The sequence below is a fragment of the Arvicanthis niloticus genome, chromosome 20, assembly GCF_011762505.2.
Source record: "Arvicanthis niloticus isolate mArvNil1 chromosome 20, mArvNil1.pat.X, whole genome shotgun sequence".
NCBI lineage: Eukaryota > Metazoa > Chordata > Mammalia > Rodentia > Muridae > Arvicanthis > Arvicanthis niloticus.
In genome coordinates this window covers 15,200,712-15,212,884 of record NC_047677.1, presented here as the reverse complement: position 1 = coordinate 15,212,884, position 12,173 = coordinate 15,200,712, and the positions used below count along the sequence as shown (strand labels likewise).

Sequence of the window (12,173 nt, the reverse complement as noted above, 5' to 3'; positions counted from 1 at the left end):
ATGAGTGAAGACATGATGCTGGAGAGCCTAGAGTAGGGAGCAGGGGATGCTAGCCAAGGCGGTTCCAAAACAGGTGCTGGCGATGCTGAGAGGTTGGTGCTGTGTCAACCTCAGCAGTTTGTCCTGATGCCACAGATGTGCCCTCTTCAAATAATGAAATGTACCTTCAAAAACTAAAAAGCATGAAGGAATGAACAGAACAAAAGTTGATTTTTTTCTCTTATAGCTATGATTTTATTGTATTTAAACTCTGAACCCTCCAACTGAATACTCTTGCTATGCTCTGTTTTATTTCTTTAAAGTTTTCTGAGTTCTCTGATATGAGAACTAGGTTCTTGCTCTATAAATTAACTTTGTTGTAATTTTTACTTGTGACTGATTTCTTTTTTTTAATGCCATCACATGTAGTCATATGAAAGACAATCCGAATGTTTCTGCTGTTGGCGGAGTGTTTTGTGTATGTCTGGAGAGAACTAGTTGGTAGGTTCTTTTGCTTTTTGCTTATGTTTTTTTCAATGTTGGGTCCTCTGTTCTTAGCAGCAAACTGTTCCAGAAACACGTGAAGAGTGACTTGCTCCAGGGACTTTGGAGTAGTGCCCAAGGCCAAAATTGACAAGTTAATCACAGTTAAATCTGAAGTCATTCTTCAAACAATGAAAGCCTTCAAAACAGTAGCATGAAGCAGATTCTGCCAGTGTTGTTGCATAGCAGAGGGAGACAGGTTCTGTTGTTCTCCCAGCTTCCTGAATTCTCTGTGAGAATAATTTTAGAAATAGTCTTACTTGGGGCTGTCCCCACCTGCCCCTCCAAGGAAGAGTTACAGTGCTGCAGCCCTCTTCACCTCGGCTGTTGAGTAGCTTTGAGGTGAGGTGTGCTTAATGCTCTTTGAATAGTGCTTGAGCGTGTGTCACCTATATTAGGAAACTGAGACCTCAGCCGTAGTATTAGCTGTACGATGTTGGATGCTGGACTGAAATTAGTTTTGTTCCAAAGCTTCTCTTTTAGTTGCTACTTTGTACTCCTTTCTGTAATTAAATAAACATTGCATGTTATTATAATATCAATCTAGCAAGTGGAAAGTGCTGAAGGAGAACCGGAATTTCTGTTTTGGGGCTTGGACAAGTGCTGGCTGACATTACTAGGTACAGAAAACAATAAAATGATGAATACAATATACATGGTCTTGTTTGAGTAACTTGCATGAGGTATCAGATTTAGATGCCCAGTTACTCCATCCAGGTTACTCTATAAAGAGAGTGGAGGAGGGGTGGAAACATGCTGCATACAGGATTAGCATCTAGCTGGGGTAACAGTGGCAAAGCTGAAGGTTAGGGAAGTTTTAAACATTTAGATTTGTTTTTCAGATTTGTTTTTGTGTATATGTGTATTGCCTGCATGTATGTATATACACTACGTATGTATGAGTTAGAAGAGAGAGTTGGATCTCTTGGAAGTGGAATTATAGGCAGGTGTGAGCTGCCACGTAGGTCTTGGTAATCAAACCTGGGTCAACTGGTAGATCAGCTAGTGTGCTAACTGCTGAGCCATCTCTCCAGCCCCCAGAGAAGGTTTTACAAAGTAGGTGGGTTTTGTGGGGCAGGGTTTATTTAATACAGGGTTTCACTCTGTATCCCGGGCTGGTCTTGAACTTCGGCAGTCCTTCTGCTCTAGAATTAAGAATGCTGGGATTAGGACTGGAGAGATAACCCAGTGATTAAGAGCATTGGCTGTTCTTCCAGAGGACTCAGGTTTGATCCCAGCACCTATGTGGCGGCTTACAACCATCTGTAACTCCAGTTCCAGGGGATCTGTTATTCGCTTCTAGCCTCTGAAGGCATCAGGATGCATGTGATACACAGACATGCAGGCTTGAATTAATAATAATAATAATAATAATAATGATGATGATGATGATGATGATGATGATGAACAAATGTATAGAGGTAGCTCAGTGTGGGATGTGGTCAAAAGGTACATCAGGACCTGGATTCATGAAGTGAAAAAATGTGAGAAAACACAACTTAAGTCACGAAGCACTTTGTATGGGCAGCTGAAGAGTTCAGCAGTCACCTTTGCAGCTGCACTGTGTGCCAGTCAATTAGCTCTTACATAATGAGAGTGAACAGAATCTAAGAAGCAGTGATGGAAGCAGCTGTGTCAGACATGCTGCTTGCAGTACAGCCTTTCCTGGCAGATGTGTCTCTTACAGTAGAAGCACGCAATCCTAGGTCATTTTATATCTGCCTTGTTTGACGTAAGCTTTTATGTTCCTGTATGTTCTAAAGTTATTAAAACTAAGTTGTTTTTATGGCAGAATAATATTTCACCAGAATATTCTACATGTTGTTCATCTATTGAAGAGTACATAAAACTGTCCACTTAGGTACTGTGAAAGTGCTCCAGTGAGCAGTGGTGCTGAGCAGGGTGTTTGGAGGGTTTTCCCCCAACATATTTTTATTGAGTATTTGGGAATTTCACATCATACACTGTGATCACACTCACTTTGCAGTCCTCCCAGGTGTATGTCCCCCCACCCCACAAAAAGTCCAGTTTGTGTTGCTCATATACTCAGTGGAGCAGCTCCTTAAAGCAAACTGAGTTCCTCCCTAGTCCCCCCCACCCACCCAACCCCCTCAGGCCATCAATGTGTTTGGATTCTTATGAGCTCTCTTGAGAAGGTTTTTTAGCAGAATTGCTGGGTCAAATGCTGTGTTCACCCTTTTGGAGGAGCTGTCAGACTTTCCACGGTGCCTGCAGCTTAGATTCCTTGCAGCAGTTTTTACATAGCTGGTCTCTAATGCTTGCCTTCCTCTCACCTCCCTTTTGTAATTGTAGTTATTCTAATGGACTTGACGTGATGCAGCTTTTTCCTTAATTCTTAATAATGCTGAGAGGCTTTGTTTATTTGTTTTGTTTGCTTTTGTTTTTGAAGGTTTTCTTTTTGCGTGCACTCTCTGGCCATTTGTATGTCTATTCTGTTCCTATGCCCATTTTTTGTTTGTCTTTTATGTTCTTGTCCATTTATAAGAATTATTTATGTATCTTGTTAGATAGATAATTGTAAGTATTTTGTCTCATTATCTCTTTACTTTCTTTCTTGGTAATGCCCTTCAATGAACCTAAACCAAAAGTTTTAATTTTGTTGAAGTCCAATTTATTTTCTTTTGTTTGTTTATATTATTGGGAAAACACTGCCAATTTCAAGGTTATACAAATTTAATGATTTTTTTTCTAAGAAATTTGATGGCTTTAACTCCTGAAACTTTTGAATATTTGGAACTAAGTTTTGGTTCAAAATCAGATGAAAAATGAGTTCAAGGTTTTTCTGTTACCACTCATGAGCATTGTGTCCCTGGACTTCTTCCCTGGAGCCCTGGTTCTGAACACAGTTTTGGTGTATACTGCCTGCGATACTTCAGCTCATTCAGAACTCCTGTAAATGCTGTGTTGTTAACTATACATACATAGTTTCTATTTTTAGAGGCCTATGATGATTTAATTTTGGAAAAAAGACTTAATATTTCTGTTATTCCTTTGCATGCTAAGTACAAAATTAGCATATCTTTGGATTGTATTAGAATATTTTTAAAAGATTTATTATTTTTAGATTGTGTATATATAAGTGCTTATATGCATGTGTGTTTTGTGCCTGTGGAGTTCAGAAGAGAATTGGATCTGAAGTTCTGGATAGTTGTGAGCCACCATGTGGGTGTTGGAAACTGAATTTGCATTCTCTGGAAGAGTGCTTCCCTGCTAAACCATTTATCTAGCCCAGAATGTTTGATTTAAAATTTATTTTATTTTATTTAGATGTATATGTGAGTATGCCTCTACAGAGGCCAGAATAGAGTGTCTGAACCTCTGGAGTTGGAGTTAGGTGTAATTGTAAGCAGTTTGAAATGAGTGGTAGGAATTGAACTCAGGTCTACTGGAAGAGCAGACAGTGCTCTTAACTACTGAGCCATATCTCCTGCTCCTGGAATGCTTGGCTTTTACAATTGCTGTGTGGCGAGTTGACTGGAGTTTCATTTGAAGAAAAAATGCTTACAAACAAGTGCCATCATGCCTGGTTTATGATATAGTACTAGGTTTGGAACTTAGGGCCTCCTACATGCTGGACAGACATCCTACCAGCTGAGCTATGTCTGGACCAGGAATGTTTTCGTTGTTGAAGGGTCCTGGTACATAGTAGATGTCTCTCCAAGCATTATTTTTTATCATTTTTCTATATATATTTGTATAGTACTTATATACGCCAGGCAGACAGAAAAGGCATTTATTAATGAGTAAGATAAATTTTCAGCCCTCAACAGTCTTGAATATAGAGGAGTCAAAATTGGCATTAATATTGGCTGTTTAAGAGTGGTGGTCCTGCTAGTCTGTGGTGGTATATACATTTTTAATCCCAGCACTTAGGAGGCAGAGACAGGTGGATCTCAGAGGGGCCAGCCTGGACAACATACAGTTATAGGACATTTAGGGTGCTGGTGAAACCCTATCTCCAAATAAACAGTTAATTAAATAAAATGAAAGTATGCTTACTGCTTTTGTTTGGTTGGTTCCTAGCACCACATCCAGCAGCTCACAGCCACCTGTGTTCCAGCTTCTAAGGAATCTGACGCCCTTTCCTGGCTTCCTTGGCCTCATGTACATACCTACACACAAACACAATTAAAATAAAGTCTTTTAAAAATGGTGCTTCATGCATGCTAGTTGACTTTTAATATCAGGTTTTATGGTTCGACCAATGACATATGGAAAATAAAAAATTTTATCTGTCCTGAACATGAATGTGTATTCTTGTTATTCCTTTATTATTCTTTTACACAGTATAACAAAATTTTCCCTTTGTCTGTGTGTTTGTTTGTTTTTTTATGTCAGGGTCTCAAGTAGCCCAGGCTGTTTGGGAGGCTGAAAACCAGACAGACAGCACAGTGCTGACTGATAAGAGCTCCATGGTAGCTCTCCATGGTAGAGTGTGCAGTAGAAGGAGGATCACATCTTGGAACTAGAAGCCAGACTGATACTGGTACCACCATCTTCCTAAGCCATCCCCCTAGGCTCCCCTCAGATCTCATATCACTTCCCAGTATTGATGCCCAGAAGATCAAGTTTTGATCTCTTGCCAAACTTAATTTAGTATCAATGTACAACTAAGAGTTCTTTTTCAAGTATTTTTTTTTTTTTTTTTTTGGGTGCAGTAGTTTATATATCTTTTGGACAAAGGTACCTCAGAAGTGATAGTAATCTTGCTCTGTTTGGTGGCCACAAACCCTCCACCAAGATTTCTAGCTTTTCTGTTCACCTTGATGCTTTCCTGGAGGAACTAACTGTTCAAAGTAGCAACATCCACAGCAGTTACAGCAGTATGTTCTTACTTAATGTTACATACTCATTGAAAGGTCTAAATGAAAATTATATACTTAACAAATACTAAATATCACCTACCAAACTGTTAGTAGAATATAGGAGTGAACAATATAGATATCCTTGTAATGTGGTTACTTCCTGGGAATTTTGAGGGGGTAATTGGCATTTTACATGTAACCCATCAAGTTGCCACATAATAATATGTGCTGTGTTAGTGTTCACCGAAGGCCATCCTGGAAACATTCCCAGCAGTTGAGAGCTGAATGACAAAAAGGAGCCTGATCATTTACTGTCTATGTTGGCTTGAGAGAAGCCTGTTTTAGGCTGAGTTGTGTATGAAAGCCTTTGAGACAGAAAAGTATTTGACATGTTCTATGAACAAAGGAGATTAAAGTGGCAGAGCTGTGGCCCATGAGGAGAATAGTCTGGGATGCAGTGTCAGAGAGCTGCTCTCCTACACAGATGTGTCTGTAAGAAGCTTGGATTTCATCATGAGAGCAATAGGGAGCTGTTGAAGAGTTTTAGGAAGTGAAGCAATAGGAGGTCTGATTTGCAATTCCTTTTTATTAAACACAAGATTTTTAAAAAAGATATTAATTACTTTTATATGTCTGTGTTAGTGTATACCACATGTGTGGGTGCCTTTGGAGGTCAGAAGGCTTTGGTTCGCCTCCAGCTGGAGTTAGAAGTGGCTGTGAGCTGCTAGACACAGGTACTAGAAACTTGGGTCCTCTAGGAAGAGCAGTAAGTACACTGACCGTCTGTCTAGCTCTGATTTTCTATTTCCTAATATCATGGAAAAAAAAAAGAGTTTTGATAAGCTTGATTGCCCTTTCATGGATAAAGTCATATTTTCATAAAATGTTTAATTTATAAACTTGTTGTCTATTTAAAACCATACACTATAAAGTATATTACATTAAAATACATTTTTGTTCCCTTACATTTTAAGAAACAGTTATCATTTTTAGACTTGTTTTGTGAGTGTTTTGCTTTATGCATGCATGTCTGGTGCTAATGGAGACCAGAAGAGGGTGTTGGATCCTCTGGAACTAGAGTTAAGAGTTGGCTGTAAGCCATCATGTGGGTATTGGGAACTGAACCCAGGTCCTCTGCAGGAGCAGAAGCACTTTTAAACTACTGAGCCATCTTTTTGGCCCCTCAAGAAATAATTTTTTTCCAAGTTCCCTGTATATTGAACGTTACTGTCAGCAAAGGTTGTATTTTTGGTTTGTTTGATTTTGTTTTTTAATTCGTATGGCATGTATGGGTGTTTTGCTTGCATGTATGCAATATGTATGCACTACATGCATGCGTGGTACTGGAAGAGACCAGAAAAGAACATCAGATATTTTGGAACTAGTATCACATACAGAAGGTTGCTTGCTGCCATATTGATGCTAGGAATTAAACCTGGGTCTTCTAGAAGAGCAGGCAGTGCTCTCAATTGAGCCATCTCTCCAGTCCCAGTCTTTTTTTTTTTTTTTTAAATCCAAGTCTAAGTTGACCTCATCCTCCTAGGTTTAAGTGATCATTGTGTCTGAGTCTCCTGGTTAGTTGAGGTTCTAGGCAAATGGCCCAGTGCCTGGCTCATTAAAGCTATTTTGAGTCACCTAACAGTTTTTTAGAAAACTCTTTTATTCAGGCATGTTGACACATAACTATAGCTCACTTTGTAGACCAGGCTGACCTTGAACTCCCAGAGATCTGCCTGCCTCTGCTTCCAGAGTGCTGTGATTAAAGGCATGAGCTACCATGCCTGGCTCAAATGATTTCATTTGTATTAGGGATGTAGTACTTTGGGGTTTGAATGTGATATTGGAAATTTTCCTTTGAGTGCTAAATATAACATATTACATTAAGTATATGTACTAAAACCACACATTTTTTAAAGATTTATTTTTATCTGTGTGTGCTTTTGTGTTGTGTGTGTGTGCACATACATGTATGTGCAAGTGTATGTACACATGTGTTTGGGAGCCTCCAGGAAAATCTATTAGATATCCTGGAGCTGGAATGACAGGCCCTTGTGAGCACTCTGTTGTGGGTGCTGGGAACTTCACTCAGGTCCTTGGTAAGAGCAGCAGATGCTCTTAACTGATGAGTCATCTCTCCTGCCCCAGCCGTGGCAGTTTTAAAATGGTGTTGTTTGTTTGTTTGTTTGTTTGTTTTTAAACAAAATTTGCTTACAGTGGCAACCAATACTTACAGTTGAGAATATACTTCTAGGGATAATTATATCTTTTACTGATTTGCCTTTAAATGGCATGCAAAAAATGGCAGACAAACATTAACTAAGATTATTCTGGGCTTTTTTCAGGCCTTTTGTTATTGATGTTTGACTTTTTAAGTGTTTTAAAATAAGATTCTATCTCTCTCTCTCTCTTTTTTTAAAGATTTATTTATTTGTTTGGACACACTAGAAGAGGGCATATGATCCCATTACAGACGTTGTGAGCTACCATGTGGTTGCTGGGAATTGAACTCAGGACCTCTGGAAGAGTAGTCAGTGCTCTTAACTGCTGAGCCATCTCTCCAGCCCTAAGATTCTCTTCTTATCTAAAGGATACTTTTAGAGGATTGTTGTAGAAAATCTTGCTTGTTTATTGTGTTGGTCACTTTTCTATTGCTGAAATGAAACATGGTGATCAAGGTAATTTATAGAAGGACAGGTTTATTTGGTGTATGGTTTCAGGGGGATAGGAGTCTGCTTGTTGGGGAAGCATGGGAACAAGCAGCTGGCTAGAGCAAGAGGCTGAGGGTTACCTCTTGAAGTCCAAGAAGAGAGAATGAACTCAAAATGGTGTGAGAGTCTTGAGATTTAAAAAGCCTACTTCTAGTGATATACCTCTTTCAACAAGGCCACACCTTCTAAGCCTCTCCAAACAGTGCCATCACTTGGGGACCAAGTATCAAAACAACACCCATTTTATTTTTTAATTGATTTTAAAAAACTGTAGACAATGAACAGGTATTGCCCAAGTGAGTTGAAACAGTATCATTGAGATGCAGAGAGGCATCAGGTAACTAGAAAACTAATGTTCTCAAACTTCTAGGAATGTTGAATATAATCTTTAATTCTTATTACTATTTTCTGGACACTATAAGATTTAGGGAATGCTTAAGGCCTTATTTAGAAAAAAGTGGCACGTTTTTATCTTTTAATTGTAATTAAATAAATTACATGTATCATTTTTTAAGGTTAGTAACTTGCATACAGATATGTTCTAAAAATTATTTCTTGGTTTTTATAGTTTTAAACTATCAAAGTATGTACTGATATACTTATTTTAACTGAAAACTTAAATCAGATCTTGAGACTTTTATTTAGGTGATTTTTTTTTTTGCTAGTTTTAGGTTATAACAGTATATGTTTCCTTATATTTAATTTTAGAACTATATTATAAAACAACCCTTGTACATGAATAAAGATATCATACACCAAAATTACCCAGACCAAAAGTTTATGCAATGTAGTAAATTTCTATAGTAGGCATTTGGAATGTAACCTGTGGAGTTTTATATTAAGTTTTACACTTTCAGTATCAAATATATTTTATATACTTATCCACCACCAAACCCAGCAAATCCAGGACAGAATTAGAATTAGGAAAACAATTAGTTTTATATCCTCTTTCATAACATGGATCTGTAAAGGGAAAACTTGCTTCCTTTTCGGTAAATGGATAATTTCTTTAAAAAGCATGTCTTAGGGTCTGGAGAGGTGGCTCAGAGGTGAAGAGCACCACGTTCGTGTAGAGGACTCAGGGCGCAGTTCCCAGCATCAACATGGTGGCTCATAACCACCTGTAACCATGTCTCCTAATATATAACTAACTGCCTTCTGTAATACTCACTGATTGACTTAAACGTTCCTTCACAAGTGTAAGATACTATTTTTAGGGTCGAAGGACATGGCTTATAAGGTACATACTTTGCACAGCTGAAGACCATGTGTATGCTCTTTTGGCTAGGGACATTAGGAGAAACTTCCTTCGATTAGATTAAACTGGTTCATAGACTTGAGCATTTTTATAAAATCTTAAAAGGGGATTTTTAGTTTTATATTTGAAAATGAGAGTCCATTGAAACTTAATGAAAAGCAGATTAAAACTTTACAATGGCATTTTTAAAAGTTCGTTATTTAACCATGAAAGTCAGAAAATGTAACATTACTGTATCTTACTGTCAGACCTCATCCAGGTTTTCTCATTGGTCTTAGTGATGTCTTTTGTAGCAAAAATTCAAGTTCAGAACTATACATGACATTTAGTTGACATGTTTCTTTAGTCTTCCTTTAGTCTGGAATATCTTCTTTATCTTTCCCTGACTTTAAATATTACAGGCCAATTATTTAATAGAATGAACTTAAATTTGGGTTGTCTGGTGCTTTTTCATGATTGGGTTCAGATTTTATATGTAATGAGCCTGTCTTCATTGCATTTTGTCAGGTGGCATATAATTGCTCTTGTATTGGCATTATTCATTGCTCACTTAAAGTGTTGTCTGTCAGGTTTTCTGTATTCATTTTTTTGTTGCTGTTGTAACAGATCATCACATACAGTGGCTTAAAACAGCACAGATTATTCTTGCATAGTTTTGGATGAAAAGTACAATGGGTTTTACTAGAAAGTCAGATGTTGCTGGGGCTTATTTCTCCTGGGGACCTTGAAGTAGAATTTGCTGACCTTTTCCAGCTTCTAGACAGTCTATATTCCTTGACTTGTGGCCCCTTGCTCATCTTCAAAAGAGCATTAGTCAAACCTTTGGTTTCTTTTTTCTATCACTTTCTGTCTTTAGCTCTCATGTCTCTCTGAGAAGCACTATTTGATTATACTTGGACCTACTAGGATAACTTCCCCATTTCAAGATCCTTAATCACTTATCTGAAAATCCATTTGTCATTTATGGTTACTTGCTAGTTCCTTGCATGAGGATGTTGTCATCTTGGAGTGCTTGCTTCCACATTGGAAAGTCACTCTTTTCCTCTGTGGTAATTAATGTTTGGTGGGAAGGCAGAGAGATTGTTGGTTTCTGGGTTTTGAGATTTCTGGTTCCTGTTGTTTAGAGGCCAGACTCTGTATACTATGTTCACTGCTCCTGGGATTTTGCTATCTAACCCTACGTTGTATACAGAAGTAGGGAATGCGTAGGAATTTATAGAGAGACCTGGGTCTGTAGTTCTATATTTATTCTTTAATTCCAGACTAATAGTCCAGGCTTAGTATTTGATCTTTTCATGTTTGTCATTATCTTCTCTGACATGGAAAAGTAGACTTTAGCTTTTGATATATTGACTTTTTTGGTCAGTCTACCTGCATATATAAAACTCCTTTTCTGTAACCACCTCTTCTACTGGGATCCTCCTTCATTACATTGATACTCCTGCTAGGTAACATGTTGATGCTTTTATCACACTATGTACTAAAAGGGGAGTTGAACTTCCTACCTGGTGGGGTTTTTTATTTTTATTTTTTTGTGAAAGGGTGGTGTTGTTTTTTTGAGACAGAGCTTCTCTAAATAGAGAAGGCTAAATAGCCCTGGCTGTTGAGGACCTAGCTCTGTGGGCCAGGTTGGTGGACCCAGATTCACAGAGATTTGCCTGTCTGTGTCTACCTTCTCCTCCCAAGGGCTAGTATTAAAGGTGTATGCCACCACTTCTGGCTTATAAGAGTATTTGCCTGAAACTATATGTCTTATGAGCCACAGAGGACTGAAGAAGCTGTGAGCTGCCATGTGGGTGCTGGGAATTGGAAGAGCAGCCAGTACTCTTAACCTTGAGTCATCATTCCCCTGCCCGCCATGGCATTTAAGAATTCAAAAATACATGAGAGATATATTTATATTCATGACTTGGCACACACATGGACATTAGGAGAATCTACAGGAGTTACTTCTCTACTTCTACCATATGGATACCAGGGCTGGAACAGGTTGCCAGCCTTGGTGGTCAGTGCCTTTACCCATTGAACACTTCACTGGCCCTATGTGCCAAATTGTTGTACTTGGTATCTCATGTAAAGAGTTCAGTTTTGTATAAGCCCCGAGAAAACAAACAAACAAACAAAAAAAGAATTAGCCCAGCTAGGCTCAGGTTTCATGATCCCAACTTGTTGGGAGCATTGCAGGCATCATACATAGCTAGCTAGGGGCTGTGGAGTTTTGTGAGCATGTCTTTTTTCCCCTAAGGATGGTGTGGTATGCTGACCGTAGCTACGCTGAGACGGTAGAGCTTCTTCACAGCCCATTTGAACTCCACAGCCATGCTCTGGACTGCTGAGCCATCTTTCTAGCCTTGGAAACTTTTTCTTTTTTTTAAATCTAGGAAGGAGGGGCTGGTGAGATGGCTCAGTGGTTAAGAGCACTGACTGCTCTTCCAGAGGTCATGAGTTCAAATCCCAGCAACCACATGGTGGCCCACAGCCATCCATAATGAGATCTGATGCCCTCATATGGTTGTCTGAAGACAGCTACAGTGTACTTACATACAATAAATGAATAAATTAAAAAAAAATCTAGGGAGGAATTATTTAATCCAAAGAGATTAGTAAAATAGAACATGACATTTTAGGTTTGGTTAAAACTTTTAATTGAATTGCAGGCTTTCATAGTGACTAAAATAACTTTTGTAATAACTCTTACATAAATCTGTTTTAAGTTCTTACAGATTGGGCCTACTTCCTCAGTATAACATAAAACAATTAAAAATTGGGATACTGAATTATACTGTCCACTGGTATTTTGGCTGCCAGTTGATTTTCACATTAAAACTATATGTTAGTTTTATATTCTCAGTAGATAAA

General features: G+C 38.4%; 1 protein-coding gene across 1 annotated transcript in view; it reads left to right on the top strand.

Moving 5' to 3' along the window:
* The window catches only part of Sec63 (SEC63 protein translocation regulator), a 67,061-nt gene that overhangs the window by 5,956 nt on the left and 48,932 nt on the right, over nucleotides 1-12,173 (top strand). The gene's annotated exons all lie outside the window — the stretch shown is intronic.